The sequence below is a fragment of the Canis lupus genome, chromosome 34 (assembly GCF_048164855.1).
Source record: "Canis lupus baileyi chromosome 34, mCanLup2.hap1, whole genome shotgun sequence".
In the NCBI taxonomy this organism is placed as follows: Eukaryota; Metazoa; Chordata; class Mammalia; order Carnivora; family Canidae; genus Canis; species Canis lupus.
The window spans coordinates 10,252,439-10,274,896 of NC_132871.1; the positions used below are offsets into that span (position 1 = coordinate 10,252,439).

At 41.3% G+C, this 22,458-nt stretch overlaps 1 long non-coding RNA gene and 1 pseudogene across 8 annotated transcripts in view; both read left to right on the forward strand.

Moving 5' to 3' along the window:
- The window catches only part of LOC140624410 (uncharacterized), a 373,398-nt gene that overhangs the window by 218,996 nt on the left and 131,944 nt on the right, over positions 1-22,458 (forward strand). The window lies entirely within an intron of this gene.
- Positions 48-16,770, forward strand: LOC140624442 (tissue alpha-L-fucosidase pseudogene; annotated as a pseudogene).

The following is a 22,458-nucleotide window of genomic DNA, read 5'->3' on the forward strand; positions in this document are numbered from 1 at the left end:
GTGTAAATTTAAAACAATTGCTAGAACTGACACGAGAGTTTAAGAAGATGGAGGGCCCGTTGCTAGACCCGGGGCCGCCGGGGGACCCCGACACCCAGCCCCGCGGTCTCCGTGCAGCCGGCGGTTACCATGGCAATTTGAACGGCGGGCGGAGGAGCCTCGGCAGCCCACCTCCCACCTCCCACCTCCCACCTCCCACCTCCCGTGCTGGGCCGCAGCCCAGGGCCGGGCGGAGGAGAGGAGCGCGAGTGGGTGTGTTCTGCTCACTAGGCCTCGGGCAGGGGTGGAAGCCTCCGGGCCTTCATCCCGCAGGAGCCCCATCTTTCCTGGGAGCCCCCTTGTCCCAGCGGGGGAAGGGGGAAGCCTGCCCCAGGGGCGGAGGCGGGAATTGTCTGCGAGTATTTGCTGGATTGTAGTGCCGTTGGGTACTACATCATCCTCCAGAGAGCCCCGAATAAGGTTATTATGGGTGAAGTCATTTTTGTAATAAAGTTGGCTGTAACTCCGGGTCGTAAATCACAGGTTCTGGTACGAAAAAAAAATTACTAAACAGGCCTCCGTTACCACATACTGTCCTCCTCTTAAATACTTTGATTTTACTACAAATCCTCCATTGACTGAGATGGGGGGAAATCCACACAATGAGCAAATGATTCCTTCCGTCCCCGGCAGCAGCCCTGCCGGCATCTGGGCCTCCCGGAATGATTTCCTGAGGTGTGATGTTATTTATGGCGTGCTTTCTCTATCAAAAAGGCAAACAGCATCCCGAGTGACCCCGGAGCATTTGCATCATTGCTTCTCTTGCTAATTGATTCATCCCCTGGCAGAGCCCGAGACACGGGCTGTTAGCTGGACACTCTCTCCCAGCTGCAGAGCCTGCGGATTGAGGTGCCTAAGAAGCAAAGATGTTAATAAAATTGTTAAATGTCACAACTGCAAACCCCACACCCGTTCCGAGTCCATCAGCTCTTCTGGAATGATTCTGTAAAATACCATCTCCTCCCCTTGTCCTTTTCTCAGTCTAAACTTCATAACCTTTGTTAAGTAAGGAGATTAAGAACTATTATTAGCAACACTGATTGTTTAATTTCTTTCATGACTTCTTTCTTTCACATAAGAGTCCGGCGCAGAATGAAAAGGAATGTTATCATATGAAGTGCATTTCAGATGTAATAAAGCAGAAAGGAGAGGGTGGCCCCAGTGGCAGTTGTAAGAGGGACAAAGTGTGGATCTCTATAGCTCAGTGGCTGCAAAGCAGAAAATGAAGATTGTAAAAACGTCACATAAAGAAAAAATGCACAGTGGATTCGTTTTGCGATGCCCATAATTCAGTAATGCCTTTAAGTAGCTAGAAGAAATATAATAAATGTTTTTCCACAACATTGATCATACTGTATCAGAGGAAATATTAGTGTGCAGGGAGCCATGATTATACTGGTAGTAATTCTCGGTGCAGAAAACTAGTAGAAGATGGGACCCTTTATAGGCCGAACTTTTATTGGTTGCAGTTATTTACCTTTAAGAATACGCGTAATACATTGTCCTGTAGCTAAATATTTTTGTGAAAATTCAAACCAGCACTATCAGTAAATCAGAAATCCTGCCACCATTTTATAGAATTTATATATATTTTTTCCTGCAGACGCCCTGATATGTTCCAGAATACAAAACCAGCCAATTGACCATGTAAAAATTCTGGAATGTCTGTAAAACAGATCCTTCTTCTATATTCTGAACCCGGATAGGAGCAGACAGGTTTACAGCATGTGATTCCATCCAAATGCCACCTGTATATATATAAAACATCTCTCTAAAGAAATTAAATGGATTATTAGATTATATACTGCAGTAAAACTATACCCAGAGCTGTAAGCGAGGAAAGGGTATGCATGTCATGCAACTGCCTTTTTTTTTTTTTTTTTTTGTACTGAAACACTGAAGAAAGCTTTGTAAGGCAGGTTTTTTTCTTTAGGGAGAAAAGGAGAGAATTGATTCCTCATGCCAGCCTCTTGCTCCTCGGGCTGGCAGGAAATGGTAATGCGGTGGCCGAAGCAATCTTAGTGCAGGAAACCCTGGCATGCTTAGGGAAAGGTCCACTTTTGCGTTGGAGGGACCCTGGACTTGACTCTAGAAATCTCTGACCTGGGCATCCAGGGTGCACCAGATAAGAGCTGACCCAGCCAAATTCTTGGAGAACTCCAGGGAGAGGTGAGACCTGGGCATATTAATTCTTGGTGCGTTTCCCACAAGGCCCAGCTGTGGAAGTTTCTGGGAGAAGCCACAGGGCGGAGGAGTCTCCAAGTGAAGATACGGTGAGAGCAGTGATAGGAGCAATGGCGTTCTTTTTCTTCGGAATCTGGATAGGCCAGCTTGCAGTTCAAAGGCCTTGGAAAACCAACCCTGGCTCCCTGCTCTGTTTCAGTGCACATCGCCCCTAACTCTCACTGACATGAATGGGAATCATTTCCCAGACTTCCCTTGCGGAGACCATCCCCATCCCCATCCCTTTGTCTTAGTGCTCCTTTGCTTGATGCAAATCACAGATTTCACACACACATGCTCCTTCGATGCAATGCAGTTTCTATGATGTTCTTTCTTCTCCACCACTTGGGCACAAAGGCGATGCATTAGCCAAAGAGCAGTGGGCACTTTTAATGGAGTTATGTCTTGATTTTCTCCCTGGAGTTGGGTAGATATTTTGTTTGATTTGTTTCCCCTCCTCTAACAAGAAATGAAAGAGGGCACCTCTAAATTCTTCCCATCTTGAGGGCTTTAGAGAGGCAGGCAGGTGAAGAGAAACATCAGAGAGGCAGGCAGGTGAAGAGAACATCAGAGGAGCAGCCTGCCACAAGATGACGGCTCCTCTGAAGGAGTTGCCGCCTGGGAAGTTGGTAAGCCATCACCTGATGTGCTCAGCATTGCCAGGGACGCAAATGATTTACAGGCTCAGGTGACCTAACAGGCTTCTGTTGAGTTCTTTACCAACATGGTGGAGGGGACGCTTTTTAAGTGTCCTCTTTCAAGTGGCACTGTTCTAGGTACTTCCAAGCAGCAGGGGCTCTCCTCGGATTTTTAAAATGAAAATTACTATTACTGTTCTTGTTGTTTATCTTACTGAGTTAGTTGCTTGCCAGTTGAAAGAATGCAATTTAAAATGAAAAAGAATTTTGTGGAGGCTAAGCTCTTTGAATTCCCTCTTTAGATGTATTATCACATTAATGGACCTACTACCAAAACTGATTAAAAATCAGTGGGTAGTCCTGTTCTTTCCTCTCTCTCCTTCCTTCCTCTCTTTCTTCCTTGTTTTCCTTCATTCCTTTTTCCCTTCTCTTCTTTATTTTCCTTCCCTTTTCTTCTCTTTCCTCCCCCTTCTTTCCCTTCTTCGCCAGTGACTTGGAAAAAATCGTAATGGATTTCTTAGAGCAATTCTACAATAATGAAAATATTCGGAGTCACATGCCTTCCCTGGAGTATTTAACAGTGGAGTCAAATGTAGCCTCCATTTTTGCTGGGTTTGCAGCAGCACCAAGTCTCATTTATGCTTGCAAAAATATCTAAGTGTGCGTAGGAGGGTCAGAGACACCCTTGGGGAGTAGACCCGTTATAATTTTCCTGAACTTAAAAAAGCAACAAAATAATAATAATGGGACAACAGACCTTGCAAGCTACTTGGTGAATAAACAGTAAATCTAGCTGCACTGGCCATCTAGCCCGAATTACTGACTTACACTGTGGCCCGATGAAGAACGCAGGCACCTTTGACAATACTGCGAATTTGGTTCTAATAGGGAACATTTTCTATTTTAAAGTGAGACACACTTGTACTTATCTCTACGACCGCTGGATGTCACTGTTGCATACCTGTGGCCATAAAAACTTCCCACTTAGGGGATCTGAAACTGGTATTTTAAGGGCTGTCATGTTACCTCCTTGGCGCTCTACCTTTTGATGGAGCACCCGCCACCATGCTAAGACGACTTTCTTCTGCATTCTGTGCAGTCAGCCCCGTTCTCAATTATGGCATTCTAGTGGGAATTCTTCTAATTTATACAGGATGAGATTCCCCAAACACAATTACCTTCTTTGCTATATTCAAAAGGAGTAAGGTACTTTGATAATAGTTCGAAGCATTGTATATTAATTATAACTAACACATTCTGGATACCAAATGGAATGAAGTGAAACATAACCATAAAATACCCTGGATTTATAAAGTGCCTTTCCCTGCCCTTCTTCAAAGAGCTTATAACAATTTCATATCTATTTGCTCATCTGTCTTCCCAACATCCCTAGGGGGTTACCTGCTTTAATGCTTTTATGAGTCAAAGTTGACCTGTGAAATAAATTGAATGAAGTAATTATTTACACTGGCATCCCAGGAGTAAAGCAAAAGCAAACACTGAAAATGTGTTCCAGACAGCTAATTCTAGTTTGCAAAACTAACCCACTGAAATTTTGGTAGTTCTGGTTTTCTTTGTCAATTACTTTTATAATTCCTTAATTCATGGGCCCTTTAATCCTTCTTTTAAAAAGTTATTTTAAAAAATCTGAGCCATCTAGTGTAGCTGACGTTATACAGAAATGAGATCTAGACACTTTCCCAAACCTGAAGAAAGTCCAGCTCAGTAGAAGTGTTAGACTAGACTAGACCGGTGGGGGGTGGGGGGGAGGTTGGCAAGTGGACCAATTGGAACAGTACTTAGCTTTCTCTGTGATCAAAAAATTATCATAAGCTTCATTTTCGCTCTTGTTTCATCTCTTTCTTTTTCTTAAAATCTTGGAGTTGGGGGCACCTGAGTGACTTGGTGGTTGAGCGTCTGCCTTTGGCTCAGGGCGTGATAGTGGGGTCCCAGGATCGAGTCCAACATCGTGCTCCCTACAGGGAGCCTGCTTCTCCCTCTGCCTATGTTTCTGCCTCTCTCTCTGTGTTTCTCATGAATAAATAAATAAAATCTTTAAAAAAGTCTCTTGGAGTTGTTTTCTTTAACTTCCTCTTGTGCCTTTGCACTGGGGAAGTCAGAGCTGTTCCTAGAGAACTATTGGTCTAGATTGTGGCGGGTGGGGGGTGGGGGGGATACTCTGTTTTAGTGAACTAGCAGAGAGCTGTGTTGCCTGCCATCAACGGGATGCTTTGATCCAAAATTTCAGTCATTGTTTCCACATTTAGGGGCTGGAATGAACATCAAAGAAGTGGGTGTACGGAATTTACTGAATGCCAAAGAAGTACAATAACATACAGAGGATATAAGCAAATCCCAGTGGCAAAATTTGCTGCCAATTCTTGCACATAATAGAGGCCCTAAAGTGACAGTCTATCTTTGACAAATGCATAATGATATCAATGCCAAGGGAAGGAACTAGCATGCTGAAAGGTGAATAAAAGAGTTGGGAACAATTCAGTGCACTTACACATTTCCTTAGTGTGTTTTCACACAACAAGGAAAGCAGATGACACAAATGCATTAGGTAATCATTGGACGGGGCTGCAAACTCACCAGCGGGTTTAAACTGACCTGGCTCTTTTGGGATCCAGCTCTAAAGATGAAAATAAAATGTGATTAGAAATAATTCATCTTCTAGAGGAAAAAAAAAAAGGAACAAGTAAAGTGAAAATAGCTTTCTTGCTCTGTCTTGGATAGTTCCAGTTTTAAAGCCCATATGTTGTTTGCCATAACTTCTTCGCCTCCCAGGGCCAATGCATTCCAAACGCTTCAGCTAGTGCGCTGCACTGAGGAGTCTAGGAAGTTCGGGCTCATTTGTATCCACAGTCTTTGTTCAAATATGGATTAATTTTGGTTAATTTCAGTAGGTGCACATAAAGTAAAATGCACAGAACTGAAACCACTGAAATCAGGCCATTGTGTGATCATCTAAAAACCTACTTTTCAAGCTCCTTTAAGTTTTATTTTTGAAATAAAAACAATAAAATGACTGTAAAAAGTTTCCAAAAGTGTTGACATTATGAGCAATTGCTAACCAAGGCTATTCCCAGAATGATAGCGCAAATTCAGATATAATTCTGGAAAAGCTAACTACCCTGCCTTGCCAGCTATAAATATTTCATTCAGAAGGTGATCTGAGAAGGGTCCTATGGTACATGGCTCTTGCCTCCAGGGCCAGGTATCTGCATAGATGCATATTGTGTCACTGTCACCAGGCCTAGCATGGGAAGGTAGGGGCAGACTCTTGCCCTTAAACTGCAGTCCTTTCACTGTGAAGAGGAGTATGAAGACCTTCTGGAGGATGCTTTAAACAAGCAGACCGTGTGTGGATGTTTAGAGGGCGGAGTTTCTAAATGTCACAGTACATGGCAGACGCCTACAGGCTGGTACAGGAAATTAAGTACAAGGAAGACCAAGGTGCCTGTGTGTTTACTTGAAATCCTCCTTGGTCGAGCAAGACATTGTGCCGGTTGCAGAGAGCCAGCATTTTTCTCCTTTGCATCGAGCCATCAGGGAAGAGCTGCACATAGACACCAAAACCATTTCCAACATAGTCCCTCCCTACAGTTCTTCAGTGCTTCTTACAAAATTTCTCCCACAGCCTTGCCCTGCGTAATAAAGGAGCCTGTGGAAAGATCGTGCTCTGTGTATTGTGCATATTAAGTAAATGCAATGCTTTTCATTATTTCAAACTCTGTAATGCAATGACTGAGTGCCTGGCAACATTAGAAAATGGACAAACAAGTATTCAACTGGCTGGATGAACCATGGCTTTCTGGCATTAAAAGTGTAATATTTATGAGTTAATTTAATCATAGAAGAAAATATTGAGTAGGTGACTGAGTAAAATGATGACTGTGTATTATGTTTTTGCCATGCAGCTGGATAAACATATTCAACGACAGACCTTGGCAAGAACTGCAAAGATGCTCTTGACAATGGCATGAATAAATATTAGGTGCTGCCTAGAATTCACTGCATTTGAGGTCTTGAGCAAAGCCAGATGAGGTTTAGCAGGGAAATATAGAAGAAGCCACGCATGCACACTGGGATTATGTAAACATTGGAGTCTTTCTCTGCAGCCCGGGAATTGCTCTAACATTCATTTTCATCTACATCACTGACAGGTTTTTTTTTTTTTTTTACTTACTATCTTTGCACTTCTAGGAGTGTACTTTAGCATTAAAACCCAGCTTTTGATCGCTTCTCGGCCTTTTGGCTAAGATCAAGTGTAAAACCCAGCTTTTGGGAAGCTTGTAGCAAAATTTTCAACAACATAGACCTGGGGAGAAAAATACTTTGCCTAGGCTACAGAGAGTTGCCAAAAAAAAAAAAAAGATACTCTTCTGTAGCAACCCTATCCAACCCATATAGAACAATAAATTGAACAAACTTCTTTAGATTGCTTCTTACGTTTCTTTAGGATATATGGCTTCTGATTCCAAGAAGAACCATAGGAAAAAAAAACCCATATTCTGAAAGGATATTTTGAAGGGAGGGGATTGGTAACATTAAGAGTCACTTAATGAAACATTTGTATCAGGTGCAAAAAGAACCAGTGTGTAAGAGTACTATAGAAATATGTCATAGTTTTCCTCCTGTAGAATTGTTGTTTTACTGATAAAGCAAAGATTTTTTTTTCCCAGCTTTTCGAGACATAATTGACATATAAGATTGTCTAAGTTTAAGGTGTGCGACTCGTTGGTCCGAGATACTTATATTGGGAAATGACCACCACCAGGGCATTAGTGAACACCTCCATCACTTCACATAATTGCCATAGCTTTTCTGTAGTGACAGCCTGTAAGATCTACTCTCTAAGCAGCTTTCCAGTATATACTAGTATGGTTAACTATAATCATCAGGCTGAACATTAGACTCCCACCCAAAACTTATTCATCTTGGGACTATAAGTTTGTACCCTTTGACCAGCATCTTTCCATCTCCCCATGCCCCAGCCCCTGGTCACCACCATTCTACACCTGTGTCTATGAGTTTGACTGTTTTACAGATTCTGTATGTAAGTAATACCATGCAGGATTTGTCTTTCTCTGTTTGACTTATTTCACTTAGGATAATGGCGTCTAGGTGCATCCATGTTTTTGCAAAGGCAAGGTTTCCTTCTTTCTCTTAGCTAAGTAGAGAGAGAAATATGGTATATATTGTATATATAGTAATACCGTACTCCATTGCATATGGTCATACATACATACATATATATACACACACACACATATATAAAGATTTATATGTATATACATATAAAGATTTATCCATCTTTATCCATTCATACTTTGATGGACACTTAGGTTGTTTTCATGTCTTGACCATTGTAGATAATGCTGCAGTGAAAATGGGAGGGCAGATATCTCTTCGAGACCCTGTTTTCATTTCCTTGGATGTATACCCTGAAGTGGGATTGCTGGATCATATGTAGTTCTATTTTTACTTTTTTGAGAGACCTCTATACTGTGTTCCATAGTGACTGTATTCATGGACATTCCACCAACAGTGCACAAAGGTTCCCTTCTTCCCACATCCTCACCAACACTTGTTATTTCTTGTCTTTTTGAGGATAGCCATCTAAAGGTGTGAGGTGATAGCCCCTTGTAGTTTCAGTTTGCATCTCCTGATGATTACTGATATTGAGCATCTTTTCACTTGTTTATTGGCTATTTGTATGTCTTTGGACAAATATCTATTCAGTTCCTCTGCCCATTTTAAATTGGATTTTTGTTTTGTTTTGCTATTGAATTGTAGGAGTTCATTATATCTTTTGGACTATAACCCCTTAGATAGATGATTTGCAGATATTTTCTCCCATTTCCCTAGGTTGCCTTTTCATTTTGTTGGTTGTTTCTCTTGCTATGCAGAAGCTTTTCAGTTTGATGTAGTCTCAGTTTACATTTTTAAGTTTTGCATTTGTTGTTTGTGTTTGTGGTGCCATATCCAAAAATTTATTGCCATGAACAGTGTCAAGGAGGTTTTCCCCTGTGCTTTCCTCTAGTCATTTTATGGTTTTAGTTCTTCCGTTTATGTCTTTCATTCATTTTGAGTTAATTTTTGTGTATGGTATAAGATAGAGGTCCGGTTTCATTCCTCTGCATGTGGTTATCTTAGTTTTTCCAGTGCTGTTTATTAGAGAGACTATCCATTCTGCCTTGAGTATTCTTGGCTCCCTTGTCAAGTATTAGTTGACTAGACATGCAGGGGTTTATTTCTGGCTCTCTGTTCTATTCCATTGGTCTGTGTGTCTGTCTTTATGCAAGTACCATACTGTTTTGATTACTAAAGCTATGTAATCTAGTTTGAAATCAAGAAGTGTGAAGCCTTCAGCTTTGCTCTTCATTCTCAACGTCACTTTGGGCATTCAGGATCTTTCAGTGTTTCTCATGAATTTTAGGATTGTTTTTCCTATTTCTTGAAAAATGCCAGTAGCATTCTGATGGGATTGCATTGAATTTATAGATGCCTCGGGGTGATATGAACATTGTCTCTTAAAGGCAGTATATAGTTGGGTCTTGTTTTTTTATCCATCCAGCTACTGTATGCCTTTTGATTGAAAATTTTAATCTGTTTATATTAGAGTACTTATTGGTAGGTAAGGATTTATTAATGCTATCTTACTGTTTTCTGGCTGCTTTGAATCCCTTTGTTCCTTTCTTCATCTCCTGCTGCCTTCCTTTGTGAACTGATGATTTTGCATAGTGGACTGCTTTGATTCACTTCTTTTTCTCTTTTGTGAATGTACTGGAGGTTTTTGTTTTGTGGTTATCATGAAGCTTACATAAAATATTTTATAGATACAATAGTCTATTTTACATTAACAACCAAACTTGGATCGCATACAAAAACTCTACCCTTTTCCATTTCTGATGTCACAATTTACCTTTTTTTATATTGTGTATTCATTACCAAATTATTCTAGCTATAAATATTTTTAATACTCTTTCCTTTAAGAAAATTTCTTACTAAGGTCTTTGCTTTTGATTTTCTGGAGCACACACACACTGTGTCTGAACAACAAAATAACTATGGTATCTGGGCCACAGTGTATGTACCAAAGACTTCTGCTAAATCTTTGAATTCACTAGATTGCCTTTTATTCTTTGGGTCATCTTAGCATTAAAATATGAGGACAGAATGCATCAGAGAGGCTAGCAGAGCCTATAGGGAAAAACACCTGTGTGGGTGTGGGTACTCCAGATCCTAATCTTAATTGTTACCCTGGGCAAGTCACTTTGCGTCTCTGTACCTCAGTTTTCAATCTGTAAAAAAAAAAAAAAAAAAAAAAAAAAAATTTAACAGATTTTATTTATTTATTTGACAGAGAGTGGCAGGCAGAGGGAGAAGGAGAAGCAGTTCCCCACTGAGCAAAGAGCCAGATGAGAGGTTCTATCCCAGGGCCCTGAGATCATGACCTGAGCTGAAAGCAGATGCTCAACCCATGGAGCCACCCAAGTGCCCCCAATTGTAAAATTGTAAGAATATTTGTTTGCCCAGCTTTGAGAGTCTGGCTATGAGAGAAAAACTAGATCATCTAAAGCAATAGTTTCTTTTGTTATTAAACCACAATGCACTTAATTGAAAGTCTGATTTGTTCCCAAAAGGATTTCAGTTGCATTTAGAGAAATCAAAATACAAACTTAAGATATGACCATGACAGGGCGCACCTGAGTAGCTCATCTGTTAAGCATCCAACTCTTGGTTTTAGCTCAGGTCATGATCTGTGGATGGTGAGATCCAGCCCGACCTCCAGCTCTGTGCTCAGTGTGGAGGCCTCTTCAGTCTTCTCTCTCCCCCTTTGGCCCTTCCCCTCTGTTTCTTCTTGCCTCTGCTCACACATCTCTCTCTCTCTCTGCCTCTCTAAAATAAATAAAATCTTTAAAAAAAAAATATGACCATGACTACAAATATTTTCCAAGATATCCAAGCAAATATGGTAGGTCACAAACTTAATTTTTCCTTATTTGCTTTTGAAGAAACCTCTCAAAATTTTATCTTTAAAAAAGATTGATTGATTGATTGATTGATTGACTTAGAGAGAGCACAAGAGCAGGAATGAGGTATAGAGGAAGAGGGAGGGGTAGAGGAAAAAGGAGGGGTAGAGGAAGAAGGCGAGAAGCAGATTCCCCACAGAGCACAGAGTAGAATATGGGGCTTGATCCCACAATCCTAAAATCATGACCTAAGCCAAAATCACGAGTCAGATGCTTAACCAATTGAATCACCCAGGCACCCCTCAAAATCTTATTTTTAAAAGAAAATCTATCTCCCAACTACTCTGTCTTCCTGGTAACATTCTTAATTGGACACATTCCACCTTGACATGCATGTAACAAATAAATGGAGTACTCGAACCACTTAGTGGAGCGAGAAGTAGGAAGAGGGGTGTTTGGAGGTAAAATTGCCATAATTTGGTGATGGGTTGGATTTGGGAAAGTGTCCCAAATAAAGTGTCCAAAGATTACTCCCAGACTTATACAGAAGTTGAGAGAAGAAAGATTTGGAGGAATAATCTGTTTGGGATATGTTAAATCCAGAAAAAGACCATAAAGGCAGCTATGATGGTAAAAGAGCACTGTGGTTCAGGGCAAAAGACTTCAGTTAAGGTCCTGGCTCTGCTGCGATATGTGTGACTGTGGGCATGAAGACTTCTTCTTCCTGAGTTTTCGTGTCTTTATCTGTCAAATGGAGATATTAATCTTTCTCATTACTTTGTTGGGAAGGTAAAATGACCATTTTTAAAAAACGCTTTTTTAAAGTAATCTTTACAGCCAGGACAGGGCTTGAACTCATCACCCCAAGATCAAGAGTTGCTCATTCCACCTACTGAACCAGCCAGGCACCCCAACAGTTTTTTTGAAGGCATTTTATAAGGAACCACCCTACATCTTGTTACTACAGAGACAGAAAAAATAACACAAAGAAGCAAGTTGGGACTTTCTCTCCTGGAAACATTCCCACTAAGCAACAGATACCCGTCTCTTCTTGTCTTTTCACTAATTCATCTTATATCTTTCATGGAGTTGCCTTGGAGGCCCACTCTTTCTCTTTCCTACCTACCGCTAGGAGGATGCGCACACCCATGACCTCATCTCGAAGGGCACATAGAGTTAATGTGGAGAAGAGTCTCCTGGGATTCATGGTTAATTAGGGACAGGAATCATGGCTTTGGAATGTTATGGGCTTCCAGTGAATATTAATTGATTGGACTTTGGCATTACCGTTTTACTAGTATGGCTTTAAATTGGTGGGAAGAAGAAAAGATTTTAGTCATTTGGGAGAAAACATCTCCATGCCTGCTCATGTTGGTTTGGGAACATCCATTAACACCACAAAGTGGAGCCTCATATTGACCCCAGAACCCAAGGAAGGACAAAGGCCATGGAAACATGAGGGAGAAGCTAACGTTTCCTCTATTTCTGTTTCCCCGGGGTAAGCTCCTTGATCCCTCCCTACAACGATGTCCGGAAAATCTGTGTGCGATTAACTTCTTTTGACCACTCCAAAGCCAAGTAGGGAAGCTGGCTGCCAATGGCAGTGGGATCGCTTTGGAAATAGCAGAGATTACAGGAAAGGGCAAAATGTATCTGCGCTTATGCAGAGCCTCAAGAAGACTTCTTAAAGGGCAAATAGATTCTGCTTGTGAAACATAGACTTCATAAAATTTGAACATTTATTAAAGCTCAATATGGGGCAAGGAGTATGGAAATATGAACTGCGCCTCAGTCTTACAACCTACCCGGGGGGAGAAAGCTAGGTAATGAAGGACTTGGTACTAGATAACCTCTCTGTACTGGGAAGCAAGTCTTGTTGTGTTGTTGTCTTTGCCTCGTCCGTGTATTTTGTGAATGTCTGTTTCCTGCCTGAGAACTTCCAAGTGCGACAGCAAAAAAATAAAAACGTAGTTTGAACTATCTCCATATTTTCCAACACTGAGTGCTGTTTCTGTGTTAAAATTTTCTTCCTGGGGTAATATTTTTCTATTCTTTAATAATTGTCTCTAGTATGTTCAGCATGATGTCTTGAAATACCTGAATCAGGGTCAGTCATTAGCAAATTTGCAGGGTCATATATGGAATGAATGTAAACCAACTTGATGCTGCGCTTCCCAGTGTACATGTAGAGGTGTGCACGTATGTCACGGCAAAGGGAGGAACCACTTGTTATCTGATGTATGTAAAGCATTTAAGACCGTAGCTGTACCATGGTAAGTCCTATGTAAGTCTTGACTACTGCTGGTTCTACTAATACCATTACTACACTGTTACTGTTGGAAAGACTCAGGGTTATGCTGTGACCAGAGGTCAACTGGGCTGGTTTCATGAGATCTACCAACCTCTGATGTGGACCTAACACCCGTGCAGATTACATGCTCGCTTCCCACCTGTGAATGCCCCTTGGACTCTTTGGGAAGACCATCTTTTTTGGTCCACGTTTTTGCCATCAGCTGCCTCTTGGGAACTGTCAGAGTGTCAGGAGGAAGCTTTGGGATGCTTCCTGGTATGCATGGTAGCCATCACTCTAAGGCAGTGCATCTGAAATTATGTGTAAGTGAAAGATAAGTTATTTGTGTTGTGTTCTTAATTTCCAATCTGTCACAGCCTGATCTTTTGTAAGGGGCAATAAAAATAACTTAAAATGGAATAAAATACCAATCCACACAAAATTCAAGTCCTATTTTTTATTAGATTGAACAGACATAAACTCATCATGCCAAATGGCTCTCAACATTTTAAATGCTTTCTCTCGATTCTATGCTTGTCTCATCTCTGAACAGTAACCAAGATTACAACAGTGGGTCCTGTTTTGAATAGCAATGTCATAAAGGACAGTGAGGAACCCCCAGGAGCCTGTCATTTTCGTGCTGGTCTCCTTTTGTGAAGCTCAGAGGGCTCTCACCACAGCAGAGGATGCTACAGGTCAGCAGGCCTTAGGGTGCTTAGAAGGTGACTGAGAGGCCAACAGAGACAGCTAGGTTCTGCTGGGTGCTGGCCATTCTCTCAGCCGGGAATTTATGCACAGCTAAACGTTGGGCTGTTTAATGCGGATGCACAGGTGTGGAAACAGTCTGTGATAGGCAGGTTTATGGCATATAAACACATTGTATGATATACTGTAATCAACTATATAAACAACTTTAAAATTGTCTATACTTCATATTTCCAGCATTTGGTTTTGCTAATCATATGTCTTCCTGACAGCAATTAAATAACCTTGAGAGAAAATGTACACCTGCTGTCTCCCCTGGGGAAACTGCATCTCTTTTGTGAATGACATAAGTTCTCCATAAAGCATAACTGAAGATAGAATTGAATTTGAAGATATGTCTCTTTTCTCTCCTGTTTTATCTTCTAGTTGAAATGGAGGGCATGGTTTAATAGAGCTGATATTTTTGTGGATTCCTATTCTAGGCTTCTACTTAAACCAAAATATTTTACTGAGGGGCTAATTAGAGGCGAGAGCTAAATGAGGTTGAGATGAGTATGGCAGCAAGGAGGTCCCACAGTCACCTCCTTGGCCTGCACTCCCACTCTTCCCAATCTCTCTACCCCAAGGCTTTCAGTTCTTTCAGACTTCCTTTTAGGATCACCATACTGATTCTGTTTTCCTTCACACAAAACAGAGCATAACAATGCATTTGCTTTGCTTGGGTCAGGTTCCACATAAGGTCCATTCATGAGGATTGATGAATTAAAAATTTCTCTTGATTGACAGGTGTTGAGGCCAGGTGGGTCCTGGGGGCTCAATGCAGGTCGGGCACCGCTATAGCCTGAAGTGACCAAGTCTCAACTCTAGATTGGTTCAGCGAGGCAAAGCTTGGAGGGTTAGTGCCCCAAGGGTATGTTCTTAAAGCCAGCCTGCGGTGGTGAGTGGTACAGGTGCACTGAATAGGCGAGGGCCACCCCAGTACCAGAGCTTCAGGTGTGACAGCTGCCAACCTGGCAAAAGCTATGCAGACTTGAGGTCACAGTTCCCCTTGCACCTCTTCCACCCTAATGAATGACTGAATTCATCCAGGCCACGGAGCCAGTAGGTTGTCCTGACCACAAAGTATCACAGAGCCTTTTCAAAATGGCCAAGTCCTATGTTGGAGCCAGAACTCTGAGGCCCTGGGACCCCATCCCAATAGTGTTCTGCTGAGTTGATGAGTTGGGAACAGCAGTCTGGAAGAAGAACATATGCCACTGAGTCTTTCACTCACTCTTAGAATGGTTCCATCAACTATCTACTTGATAAGAGAAATGGCTTCAAAACACAGCATTTGGTCAGTGTGAAAACAATGCCAGAGCTATTTGACCTTGTTAACAGGGACCTGATCTGTTGGTCTGGTGGAGAAGGAGAATGTCCTGATACTTACTGGAACTTTACAAATTTTCTTTCTTGAATCTTCAGTGATAGCTCTGTCAAGGATGAAGGGAAATGGCCTATAGGGTTAGAAATGCTCCTGTTACCAAGGATGGTACTATAGCTGTCAAGACAAATTCAAGCCGGGAAGGTCAGTAGATCACAAGTGGGAGATATGCACCACCACCTACAAGCCATCCAGGATTATCATTGTGATGGAGCCATGTCTGACATCGTAAGCGATTCTGCAGACATTTCAGAACTAGTTTAGACAGTAGGTTTCAAAGGCAACTATCTTCTCAATGTTGAACCAACTAAAGATGGACCAGTTGTTCCCATCATCCAAGAAAGGCTTCTTGCTGCTGGGAAGTGGTGGTGCATCCATGGGGAGGCTGTCTACACATCTAAACCATGGAGGGTGCAGTCGGAAAAGAACACAGTATCTATTGTATACCTCAAAAGGATCAGCTATGTATGCCATTTTACTGCACTGGTCAAAAAATGAAGTCTTAAACCTTTAATCCCCCATAACTACCTGGATGACAGAGGTAAGGATGCTAGGAGCCCGAGAAGATCTGAGGTGGTCCACAGTCCTGGATAAAATTTTCCTCATTTTTCTGACCTCACCATCTGCTCTCCTAGTTGGGTTTGCTTAGACTGTGAAGCTGATCATTGGAATTCAAGAAGAAAGGGACACTGCCTGGTGTTTGCTGCTTTGATTTTCCTCGTATAGTACCATCATTGTAATAGACTAGCTTCTCTTTGCTACCCAGAGATGGCTTTTCTAACACGATCAAAGGAGCTGAGCACATTACACTGATGTCTCAATGAGCCACGGATCTGAGCACCATCAATAGTATACCTCACTTTGGGCAACAAAAGAAAGGACTGAACAGTTTAGCTCTGAGTTCATCCATTCCTACCTTTGGAAATTACCTACAATGGAAACTTCCCTCTATTCTCTGTTTGATAAGCTTACTTCCTTACTCTATGACTTTAGTTCAGGAATAAGCCCAGTCACCCTATTGCCCATGAGAGGGAGTAGAAAGTTTGGCAAGCTCAACCATATGCTATTTATTTAGCATCAATTGTCTCCCCCACCCCCATCCCAAGTGTGAGAGAGTCTGGGGAGGAAGGAAAAGGTTTCTAGGCTGCTAATGTTCAATCTTCAGAAGTTTCTGAAGAAAACTAGTAGCTCTGAATTTCAGTCTGTTTGAGGGAATACTGTTTTAAAAACGGTTGTGATTCTACACTGCCTTTTAAAATAGGAGTAAATAAATACATTTACATGTCAAAAGATTTATATATCTCCCTATCAGCTCTCTTTCTCTCCATTTTCCCCTTGCAATCTTGGTTGTTATTGTTGAAGAAACTGGCTCTTTGTCTTGGAGTTTCCAAAAGTTTGGATTTTGCTGACTGTCCCTATTTATTGTATTACTCTGTCATTAGAAGCTCTAAATTGGCAGTTAGATCTAGAGGATTGATAAGATTTAGGTTCAATTATTTTGTCAAGAATATTTCTTATGAAGGGAGGCCTGGGTGGCTCAGTGGTTGAGCATCTGCCTTTGGCTCAGGGTGTGATCCTGGGGCCCTGGGATTGAGTCTCACATTGTCTATGTCTCTGCCTCTCTCTGTGTGTCTTAGAATAAATAAATAAAATCTTTAAAAAAAAGAATATTTCTTACACAGTGTTTTGCATTTCTGTAAGAGGTACATAATGCCTGATTGTCTCTCTCTAGTGATCTGAGCAGCCATTGGTGGTCATTGCTTAGATCCACCAATTCAATAGGAGGTTGCAAAATGGTGATATCCTGATTCTATTGGTATTTATTCATTTGTTAGTTGGAAAGCTTCTATGAAGAGAAAATCTCCCTTGACTCTCTGGTTACCCTGAGACCAGGTATTTTGTTTGTTGGTTTGTTCATCTTATTTATTTTATTTATTTTTTTTAGCACAATGAATTGGTTCCATAACATCCTTTAAAGGTGAGTCTAATTTTTTGGTATCATACTGAACTTGCAAATTGAAATATACTTGATATGTTTCAACCCATTGCATTTATCAGCCCACTGATGCTGAAATCTTTGACCAGTTGGATCCTCTTTAAAACAGTACTCAGATCTTTTGGGCAGAACCCCATAGTTTTTCAAAGCTTCCTTGCTTTCTGGTATGACAAGATATTCCAGGCTCATTTAATAAACTTCCTAGAAATTCATTAGGCCTGGAATCAGCCATCTTTCCAAGTGTCTTGGTTCCTTTGATAGGGAATAATATTTAGAGATACCTTTAAGTTCCAGGGATGCTCATTGCCATTGGGTTATTCATTGTTTACAGGCCTTTCCAGTGGACAGAACCAGAAAATGAGGGTTTTTTTTAAACATAAAGCACATTCTGAATCAGAATTGCTATGTCAGATTTATTTGCAGAACTATAGATTTTTTATAGAATTGATCTCATTGATCTTACATTTGTGTCTGCTCTCACTTAAGCTGAAAGTCCCAGGCCCCAGTGACACCAGTATATATGCATTTTTGCTTTAGCTCACACTACCAATACAATAGTTTCAGAACACCAATACCAAAACCACCACAATATGATTATTACAGCAATCAATTGCTATTGACTATGAATCAATAGCAAGTCTGGGGGAATTACTCTACAACCTAGCATGGAGTTAACTCTAAATTATAACTTAAAAGTAATAAAATGACTGACACATATAATTGCATGAAAACAAGTGGTTCACGTTTAATTCACATGAGTTATATGAGGCCCATTTTGCAGATGAGAAAACTGAGACTTAGAGAAATTTTGCCAAAGTTTACAGTTAGTAAATGGCAGAGATGGGACTTGAACATAAGGAAATTCTAACTCATTATGCACTGAGCCACCTAGATTTCTGTCCATTCTATGTGCATTCAGAAAATCAGAGAATAAACATTTTCCAGACCCCACTCATAATTGGGAAATAAAATCTTATTAATACTATGAGGCCAGTATTATGACTATTGTTGTTATTATTGGTTTGATACAGACTTCATGTTGAGTTGCAGAAGAGCTTTAAAAGGCATAGGAGTCTTGGGAAAGAGACTTCAGTGTATCTTTAAGTATAAAATGTAAATATAATATGACACTGAGCATGGAAATTTATATCTTTTAGTTTTTATTCTTGGTCAGGACTCTGTTACATTCCTGCAGCCTATTCTTCCTCATAGCCCTGTACTGTGAAACATCATCCCAACCTTCAGAATTCTGCTTTAAATATAAGAAAATTGAAAGACTCTTAAGATCTCTTAGTTTGTTATTGGCAAAGGCAGTGGCCTGGCTAATTCCTTTAATGGGAACAGTTCAAACTGCTTGTTGGGCTTATAAAGAGAGGAGGTGCCAACTGATCCAACGGTTCTCTTCTTGGTTGGTACTTGATGTTTGTACAACCTTTATTTCTGTCCTTCCCAGCATTTAATTTGTTCATGTTTTAATTATTTATTTTCTTCCAGTACAACTCCTGCCTAGCCAACAAATACTGAATTTCTCTTTCTGTTTCTTCAAGAAAAGTTTTAAAACCAATTATGCTTTGTCTCAGTCAGGAGCATGGCTATGTATCGGGGTTTTGTTAGAGTGATGAAATCCATCTGTTCATTTCATAAAGATGTATTAAGCACTGATTAATGTACCAGGCATTGTTCTAGGTGTTAGAGATGCAGAGAGGACAAGGTAGACAAGTTTTTGCTCTCAGGGACCTTACCTTCTTAGGAGGAGACAGAGGAAAAACAATGAACAAATAAAAGCCAGATACCGTCAGAGGAGACATATTCTGTGAATAAAACCTTAAACACAGTGATGTGGTAGGGACTGGGGCAGGGAACTTCCTCAACTTGGATGGTCAGAGAAGAAATCCCCGTCTAAGATTGTTTTTTAAGATTTTATTTTTAAGTAATCTCTCCACCCAACATGGGGCTCAAACTCACAACCCCTAGATCAAGAGTCACTAGCTCTATCAACTGAGGGAGCCAGGTGCCCTGTCCCTGTCTAAGATTTGAGCTACATGAACTCTCAGGGAGAGAGATGTCAAGGCAGAAGGAACAGTGCAAAGGCCTAAGGTAGGAATACATTTGGTGTGTCTGAAGAAGAGGAAGAGCACAAGAGCTGAAGGGAAGTGAGCTACACTGAACGATGACTGACCTCCAAGTATTTAAGAAATTGCTCGTTAGTTTGTTATTTATACCCTGCCTTGGTCCAAAAAGGATTTAAGATAGCTGTTTGAATGTTGCCGTTCCTGAGAGTGCCTACAGATTTGAGAAGCATAAAAATGAGTCCCTTAGTCCATAAAGTCCAACAGATAGATCTGTGGGATAAGGACCATTGATGCAAGATGTTTAATTTTTTTTTTTAAAACTCATACACCTTGAAATGTCATTTTCAAGGTGTATTTTCATTCTTTAAAAAGATATTTTTTAAAGAAAATTGTTGCACTGAATTTAATTTCAGATCAACAGACCCATTATATTCTCTAATTAATCACGGCACATGCTATTTACCGAACTCCTGTAAAAACAAATTTCTTTTGTACACATCACAAAGAAATGTTACATAAAATTAAGCACCAAGTAATGACTTTAATTTGCGGTTAGTTAATAATACACAGATGATCACACGCTTGTAAAGGAAGCCGCTTGGGACATTAACAGATATGCTGGCACAGAGGAATTAGAAACAGGCTGACTATGAGCTCTGGGTGGGGAATAAAGAAGATTCCAGAGTAAATGGACATTAGAGGTTTTGACTTCCAGTAATGGGCAGAGACCCACTGAAGGCCTTTGCCCAGAGAAGCCTGTCTAAATGACTTTTAGCTTTCTTCATGGCTTTCTAAATTTATTTTTACCTCTTGCCCAGCAAAAAGGTTTTAGAAAACTTAATGGAATTTTCTTTTCACATGAGCTTGGCTGAATGGCCTTGACTAAAAAAAGTTCTTTTTTTCAGCTTTGTAAGAAACTGTAATTGTTTCAAGTTCCATGAGCCACGTTAGTAGACTCATTTCTTGGCACTTAAGGATTCTAATCTAGGACGCTCAGACTCTACATTTTTGGGAATAAATAGAAAATGGAGTCAGGTCTTAATATCTGAAGTACATCAGTGCTACATTTCTCTGAGGTCTACGGGCTACATAAGTAATCATGCAAATAGACAACAGAATTCTCTCTTACATTGTAGCAGATGGGATGGAAAACCAGTGGTCCAGAGGATTTGTGATTAAAATTTGTCTAAACCTTCTAGAAAGGAGGAATGGAAAGTTGTCAGGAGACTGAAAGTCCTTCCTCTTCCAGAACAACTTTTCTGATATTTTCTCAGTTCCACTGCTGCTATCTGAAAGCCATCTGAAGGGGATTTGCACAATGAAAGATTTATGGTGTCAAGTCTCAAGAGAGGATTTCAGTGTGCTGAGAAGAAGAGACTCCTAAAGGTCATTCAGGGCTCCCACTGATTCACAGTGTGACTCTTACTCATCACTTCAACTGTCCACGAGCCTCTTTTGCTTTGCATGTGAAATGGGTGCCAAAGAACCATTTACTTCGTGGTGGTGGTTTCAGCTTTCTAAACAGGGGACCGTCAGCTAGGTTGGAGGTGACATCGGTCCCACGTTGCTTCTCGAAGGCACCTGTGGCTGGTCCCTGTTTCCCAAGGACACTGGGTTAAGTCGTTCTTATCATTCTTACAATTCTAGAACAGGATGGGAAGGAGGAAGTCTATATGCCTCCATCTAGAATCACGGCTCACCATGGTCCTTGCCAGGCTTTGGGGGCAATACGATAATGTAATCACACAAACAGGCACACACCCCATTACGAAACTAATGAGGAGCTGAAAATAAAAAGGAGATTTAAAGAAGGGAAGCCTCAGAAAGGGATTAATCAACAACTCCAAGGCAGTATCCTGCTGTGCTCATGTTCTCTGCAAATATTGACTCTGAAAGATTAAACGTGTGACTATCTGCTATGTCATTGTCCCTGTGAAAGAGCCTTCCATGTGACCACTTCAGACCAAAGGCGTGCAGAACAATGGAGGTGAGCTCCCCCCCCCCCCCCCCCGCCCCCAGGACAGCACTGTGACTTTCCTTTCCTGCAGGGAGGGGCCCGTGTGATGCATGTGGTTGCTGGTTATGTGTGTTTAACTTCTGTTCCATCACCAGTGATAGGAGTGTAGTCACACACTTGCCATAGATACACACGCACACATTGAGCTAGAAGAAGAGAGGGTGTTAGCCAAGGATCTCGTGTTTCTTCTTCCTTTGAGTTTGCAAAGCTATCCTAGACTTCCCCAGAAGTAGTCAGGGACATGGAAAGACATCTGTTTAGATGGCAGGAGAGCTGGAAATGGGGTGAGACTGGAAGAAAGAGAGTACCAAGAAGGTTCTGGAGCCTGGGCAGCTCAAACAGCATGGAATACAAGCCAGAGAAAAGAGTAATTTCTTTAAAGACGAGGCTCCGCTGGTTCTGGAAACCAGGGTCCCTCACCGGGCAAGTCCTGACTGTGTCAAACAAGATCAACTGGGAGCTGAGCAAGGAGCCAAGTGGTAATGCTTTGATGTGAAATATTTGTACAATATGAGACATGTATTCTTTTACATAAACCTCTCAGAGCAGACCGTCTCAGGCTTGACTACATCCTGATGGCATGTTTATTGGTCCTGTAATTTGGATTTGGTGTGTGGTGGGTTAGAGGATTGTTCAGCAAATACTCCTGCCCCTCTATACCTTCACGGGGGGAGGGGGTGCTTTCCTGCTCCACTGATGGGACAAGTGGCCGTGTGACCCGGCTTGGCCCGATAGAATATTAGCAGACACGACACAAGCAACATGGAAGATATGCCTGTGCAGTCGGGCATCTGCCCAAGAAGAAAATACCACGGCTAGTCTGGTGGTCTGAAGAGGATGAAAAAAACATGTAGAGCTGATCTGGACCCAATCTGTGGCTTGAAATCAAGGCCAGCTGAAGCGAACCTGGATCTGCCAAATCCAACGTAGGGTGAAGAATAAAATGGTGATTCTTTCAAGCCACTGAGATTGGGGGGTGGGTTGTGATAGAACATGACCGTGGCCGTAGCCATCTGCCACGAGGAGAACCGCTGGCTGGGCCAGTAAACAGGGCAAAGAATGTGTGTTGTATA